This window comes from Solanum pennellii, chromosome 12, assembly GCF_001406875.1.
Source record: "Solanum pennellii chromosome 12, SPENNV200".
Classification (NCBI taxonomy): Eukaryota; Viridiplantae; Streptophyta; class Magnoliopsida; order Solanales; family Solanaceae; genus Solanum; species Solanum pennellii.
The window spans coordinates 32,380,064-32,387,877 of NC_028648.1; positions in this window are offsets into that span (position 1 = coordinate 32,380,064).

A 7,814-nucleotide genomic window follows, 5' to 3' on the forward strand; every position below is an offset into this window, starting at 1 on the left:
ATTTGGGGAGTTTCTATCTTACATGCAGCATTACTTGTTCATCTTAGATAGACTAATTGTAATAAATATTCTCCGTCACAATTAGTATTTGGTCATGAACAAAATATTGATCATCTACGAATTTTTGGATGTGTTGTATATGTGCCAGTAACACCCCTGCAGCGCACTAAGATTGGCCCTCAAAGAATGTTAGGCATATATGTTGGATTTGATTCACCCTCATTAATTTGCTACCTTGAGACATTGATGGAGATTTATTTAATTAACATTTGCAGATTGTTGATTATATAAAAAACAATTTTCCGCAATAAGGGGAGAGAAAAAGGAGCTTAAAAGTGAAATTTCATGAAAAGTTTCATCATTAAATCATTCTGATCCACGTTTTCCTATATGTGAATAGGAGGTCCAGAAGATCATCCATTTTTAAAACATAGTGAATCAAATGCCAGACGCATTTACTAATTTGAAAAGGATAACAAAGTCACATATTCCTACAGTAAATGTGTCTATCCAGATTGATGTCCCAAAACGATCATCTACAAGTATCATGACTTCTGAATCACAAACACACTTGAAACGTGGCAAACCATTGGGTTCATAGGATAAAAATCCTAAAAAAGGAGTACGAAAAATGACACTACAAAAGAATCTCAAGAAGATATTAATGATCTTATTAGTCCTGAAATTCCAGAAAAGATTAGTGAACCCGCGACTCAAGTAAATGAAGAACTTCAAATAAGTTCTACGGTGATGGGATAAGTTTAGATCAATTGAAAAAACATAGTTGATAATGTTTTCACAAAAATTGTTACACACATTATGCAAGACAATGAGAATCTTTAACCCTATCTGTCAAAGCATGTCGACGAAGATGTGATTGCCAAAATGGCAAGAGGAAATTCAATTAGAATTGAACTCACTAGCTAAATGTGATGTGTTTGGACCAGGGACTTAAACTCCAAATAGTGTAAAATCGGTTTGCTATAAATGAGTTTTTGTGCGAAAATGAAATGAGAAAAATGAAATTGTAAGATACAAGGCACGCCTTGTTGCGCAAGGACTCTCTTGTTGACTTGGTGTCAACTATGAAGAAACATATTCACCAGCCATGGATGCAATTACTTTTTTATATCTCATCAATTTAGTTGTTCATGAAAATCTTGAAATACATCTGATGGATGTGGTTACAACTTATCTTTATGGTTCACTTGATAATGAAATTTATATGAAAATCCTAGAAGGACTTAAAATTCCTGAAGCATATAGTTCAAAACCTCAGGAAATGTGTTCAATTTGATTACAGAATTCATTATATGGCTTGAAACAATCAGGACACATATGGTATAATTACCTCAATGAGTACTTGATAAAAAAAGATTTTATAAATCATGTCATTTGTCTTGCATTTTTATTAAGAAAACAACATCAGCGTTTGTTATTCTTGTTGTTTATGTTGATGACGTCAATCTTATTGAAACTCCAGAAGAGGTCCAAAAGGCAATTGACTATATAAAGAAAGAATGTGAGATGAAACACCTTGGAAAGACATAACTTTGTCTCGGTCTACAATTTGAATATTTAGCAGACAATGTCTTCATCGATCAATATATCTATACTAAAAAACTTGAAACGATTTTACATGGACAAAGCACATCCAGTAAGTACTCCAATGATTGTACGATCACTTGAAGTGAGTAAGGATCCATTATGACCTCAAGAAGAGAATGAGAAACCTCTTGGTCCTGAAGTAACTTATTAGTGCAATTGACGCACTTATGTATCTTGCTAATTCTACGAGACATCACATATCATTTTTTTTAATTTATTAGCAAGATTAAGTTCTTTCTTTACACAAAGACATTGGAATGGAGTTAAACATATATTGCGATATCTAAAAGGGACTAGTGTTATGGGTCTATTTTACACTAACAAAGATTGTGCATATCTTGTTGGTCATGCAGATGCAGGTTATTTATGTCACGCCCCAAGCTACCCCCCGAGTCGGGAACACGATCCTAGGACCACAAGTGATCCCAACCTAACCCTGCTAGCATTATCATGAGCATGCTAAAGATAATAAAATAAATGCGGAAGCTAAATACTAGTTTAATATAAAAAGATGGGAAATACCCATGAACTGTAGATGAAATATTTGAAATACTGATGAGTTTAATATAAAAAAGTTATTAACTTAATATTAAGTTGAAACTAACTGTGTCTGAAATAAGCCTCTAACTGACTATAAATGTTGGGACAAGACCCAGCTAAGTCTACTTAAATTGAAACTAAATGACTAAAAGACTGAAATGAAATCATGACTATTCTCCTCGAAGAATTAGGACTCACCACTAAATCTGTTGAACTGGAGATCAGAAAATCAATCTAAGAGCGATATGGATACTGAGAACCTAAACCTACATCACGAGAAGATGTAGCGCACGTATGCGTCAGTACTTGAAGGTAGTGAGCACGTAGGATTGAGTGATATTGAAATAAAACATAAATGAACAAGCAGAAAAGCTAGTATAATAATTTTAACATGATATACTGAATTCTGATCTAACTAGATGCAATGGAAAAATTTAAACATGCTGAGACTGAATAATAACTCAAATCCAAATATGGTCAATGTATTCGAGAATCTTAATGAACTTTGGGAGCAACTAATAACCAATAATCAAACCACATGATCTAAATGTGGAGTCCGATGTATATGCCCCATTGAGAGGATCCAATATACCCATCCAGAGGTATAAAAGCATGTTGGCGTGATTACTAAATTGATTGCCTACAGAGGCGACTTACAACCTACTTGGCTAGTAGTTCTGGAACTAATTAGATATGCAGGACCCTAGTCCAACTCGGTATTATTCTAATCCCACTGATTTATGTAGTTAACTGATTATATCTAAATTTTTGTAAATACTGGATAGCCCAAAACTGAACATGCAAATTGAGAATGCAACATTTAATCTGATAATTGTGCATTAATAACTGAGGCATGTGTAACTAAATAACTGAAATATCTGACCTAACAAGTGCAATTCAAAAACTAAAGAAATACATATCTAAGGTTCTGAAATGCATGCAATAATCTAAATAATTACATGGAAATCTGATTTGGAACATATAACTAATTCATTCATGAAGTTTAGTTTATGTTCTAGAAACCCTATTCTAATCATGATATGGGAATTTAGAATATGACTGAAAACTAGGGATCCAATGGGTGAAAGGAACATACTAGTGAAATCCCACATACCTAGTGCTGAAATTCATGGAGAAATATTCAGATTTTGGGGCTACAACTGCTTGAACCTTGTTGCATTCGTGAACTAGTGTTCTTGACCTTTTTCTCCTTGATTTAATGACTTCAGTTAGGTAAGTTTTAGTTATGTTTCTAGGCTTAAACTGACTAAAATGTGATGATTTATGTTCAAAACGACGTATCTTAGGGTTAAAACAAAATGGGAAAAGACCAAAATACGCCTGAGTTAGTTGTTCTTCGACTAAACCACAACCTGTATTGACGTTCCATCGTTCAATCAACGGTCCGTCGTTTGGGTTTGTAGGTTGGGTTTGTTGGACAGGCCTTTACTAAAATGGGCATAACGTTTTATTTGGAGGTTTTATTTTAGTAAAGTTATGGCTATGGAAATCTAATTCAATTATCTATATGTGGGTATGCCATGGGACACCTAATTCATTTTGTGGTAAGTGTTATGATCTATTGAATTTGACCCAACTACATTTTCACCCTAACTATATGCTAATTTCCACCTACGGTCCGTGTTGGTCAATCGTGGTCCCTGACAGAGTGGGTAAATGGGGTGTTGATCGATGGATAGAGACTATAGAACGTTGTCTGACCTACAGACCGTAGGTCCATCCATCATTTGACACTGGGTCAATTTTTTTCTAGGCTGAGATTTTAGGGATTTCTAACTCAACCAAAGAATGTACAGGATGGGTCGTGTGTCTGACTACGGTCAATCTATTGAAACCATTGACTGCACCTGCAAAATTTTCTGAAAAGCATACTTTTGGTCTATTTTGGATACGGGGTGTTACATTATCTCCCCCTTGAGACATTCGTCCTCGAATGAGGACTAAACTAGCTGAAATAGAGGGAGAGAGCTGCAAACCCTACTACTAAACACTTATAACAGACTTTCTTACTTAATTGAGTTTCAAGAACATGCTAATACGCTTAAAATACAAGTACAAACTGAGGGAAGATGATTCTAAGACTGCATTCACGCATGAATGACAGGAAAACTGAAGAGGAACTATTACCTCAAGCTAGAGACGAATCAAATGGAAAGAGGTGAGGATACTTGGCTTTCATCGTTGCTTCTGCTTCCCAAGTAGCTCCCTCTACAGACTGACTCCTTCACAAAATCCTTGACTGAAGCGACTTCTTTATTTCTCAACCTTCTAACCTGACAGTCAAGAATCTCAACTTGTAAATCGTAAAAAGAAAGACTATCTTTCATCGCCACATTCTCTAATGGCTTATAGAGGTTGGATCACCCACACACTTCTTCAAGAGTGAGATGTGGAAGACCCGATGCACTGCTGCTAATTCTGTAGGCAACTCTAACTCATATGCCACCTTGCCAACCCTTTTCAAGATCTTGAAATGGCATACATATCTAGGACTGATCTTCCCCTTCTTGTCAAATCTCATCACCCTTTCGTAAGTGACCCTTTCAGGAAGATATAATCATCAACTTGGAACTCTAGTTCCATTCTCCTTACATCTGCATAAGATAACTGATGACTTTGGGCTTTCTTAAGTCTATCAATAATGAGTTGTACTTTCTCCATAGCATAAAGGACTGAATCTGTCCCTATAAAAGCTACATCACCTACGTAAAACCAACTAACAGGAGATCTACAATTACAACCATATAAAGCCTCATGTGGGGTCATCTGAATGTTGGAATAGTAGTTATACTCAATAAGAGGAAGGTGATCATACCAACTACCTTTGATATCGATCACACAATCTCTCAACACATCCTCTAGGGTCTTAATCGTATTCTCTACATGTCCATCCATCTGTGGATGAAATGTTGTGTTAAGGTTAACTTGAGTTCCAAGACCCTTCTGAAATAACTTCAAGAAATGAGAGGTATATTGAGGACCTCTATCTGAGATGTTAGACAAAGGAACCACATGCAACCTTACAATTTAATTAATGTTAAGCTTGGAATCTGTAGTCTTGACCGCTAAAAAGTGAGAAGACTTAGTCATCCTATAAGCTATCACCCAAATTGAGTAATGTTGTTTGCGAGTATGAGGTAACCCTATGATAAAATCTGTATTGATTACATCCCACTTACAAAAAGGAATATCGATCTCTTAAGTCATTCCTCCTAGTTTTTCCTGTTCTACCTTGACTTGGTGGCAATTGGGGCACTTACTTACAGAATCTGCTATATCCCTATTCATGTCATTCCACCGATAGACTTCCCCAGATTGCGGTACATCTTAGTGGAACTTGGATGAATAGAATAGCTTGAGTTCTGAACTTCTGCAAGGATATGCTTTCTCAACTCACCCACATTAGGAACACACAATCTACCCTTTAGCGAAGTACACCATCTCCTTTTTGGGAGAAAACCTCCACTCTTTAATTGTGGACTGCACCCTTAATATCAAGCAAGATTGGATCACTGTCTTTGTTTTTCTTAATCTCCACTACCAAAAAATTTTCTGCCCCATTCTAAACTATTACACCACTATCTAATATGATCATAAGGTGAACTCCTGAGCGAGCAAGCCTGTGAACATCCTTTACTAGTTCCTTCCTTTCTTTCTCAACATGGGATACACTACCCATAGATAATCTGTTAAGAGCATCTGCTACAACATTCTCTTTACAAGGATGATAATGCACACTCATATCATAATTCTTAAGGAACTCAAGCCATTTCCTCTAGCGAAGGTTCAACTCTTTCTGGGTGAACACATACTGAAGGCTCTTATGATCAGTGAACACATCTACATGAACACCATAGAATTAGTGTCCCCAAATCTTGAGTGCAAACACCACTGCTGCAAGCTCGAGGTCATGAGTTGGATAGTTCTTCTCATGAACCTTAAGTTATTTAGAGGCATAAGCTATAACCTTATCTCGCTGCATCAATAAACAACCAAGGCCAACTCTGGATGCATCACAATAGATCACACAACTATCTGAACCCTCTGCTAGAGTCAAGATGGGAGCGGTAGTCAATCTAGTTTTCAAATTTTCGATGCTTTTCTCACAATCATCTGACCGTTGGAACTTGACTATCTTCTAAGTCAACCTAGTTAATGGTTAGGCTGTGGATGAAAATCCTTCCACGAACCTTCTATTATAACAAACTAGACCTAAGAAACTTCTGATATTTGTATCAGAGGTAGGTCTGGGCCATTATTTCACTGCTTCTATCTTTTGTGAATCTACTTTGATCCCTTCGCTAGATACAATGTGAACAAGGAAACCAACAGATATCAACCATAACTCACATTTGCTAAACTTACCAAATAATTAGTGATCCTTGAGAATCTGTAAAACAATTCTCAAATGACTCGTACGTTCTTCCTCCTTCCTAGAGTAAATGAGGATATCATCAATGAAGACGATAATGAAAAAGTACAAGTACTATTTGGATACTCTGTTCATCAATCCATGAAAGTCGTAGAAGCATTGGTTATTCCAAACAACATAACTACAAATTCACAATGACCATACCGAGTTCTGAAGAGTGCTTTTGAAACGTCACTATCTCTGACTCTAAGCTAATAATAACCCGATCTAAGGTCTATGTTTGAGAAATGGATAGCACCTTGAAGAATGTCAAACAAGTCATCAATCCTAGGGATGGGATACTTATTCGTGATTGTGACCTTGTTCAAATTACTATAATCAATCCACATTCTGAGAGAACCATCTTTCTTCGATACGAACAATACTGGCGCACCCGTGGTGAAATACTAGGTCTAATGAAGCCCTAATTCAGTAGGTCTTTCAACTTCTCTTTCAATTCCTTAAACTATGCTGGATCCATTCTGTAAGCAGTAATAGAAGTAGGCTGGGTATCTGCTAGGATATCAATTCCAATGTCGATTTCCCTTTCAGGGGGGACTCTAGGAAGATCTTTTGGAAACACTTCTGGAAACTCACTGATTGTTGAATTGTCTCAAGAGTTGGGGTTTCACAGCTAGAATCCTTCACCCAAACTAGATGATAGAGATAACCCTTTGAGATCATCTTTCTAGCCTTAAGGTAAGAAATTAATCGACCCATAAGTGTTAAGATACTACCCTTCCATTCTAAGATTGTTTGTCTGGAAACTGAAAACGAACAATCCTAGTTCTACAATCGACTGAGGCATAGAATGAATGTAACTAATCCATGCCTAAATTGACATTGAAGTATACCATTTCTAACTTTACAAGATCTGCTGAGGTGACTTTTAGAGATATTGTGACAGCATAATGTATGTATACCTATCTAGCTATAACTTGGTCACCGACTGGAGTAGAGACTGAGAAAGGTTGTGAGAGAGTTTATTGACTAACACAAAATTGGAAGAGTTACAAAAGAAAGAGTAGCCCCTGATCTAACAATGCATAAACATCAAAGTCAAAGACTCGTAACGTACCAGTGACTACATCAGGAGAACCTTCCTTGTCCTGACGATCTTGAAGAGCATACAAACTATTCTTAAACTGACTACCACCTGTACCAGCTAGTTTACCCAACAGAGTTGGGCGGCTTGCTGGTGTTGCTGAAGTTGTAGACTGAGCTCTACCATTTC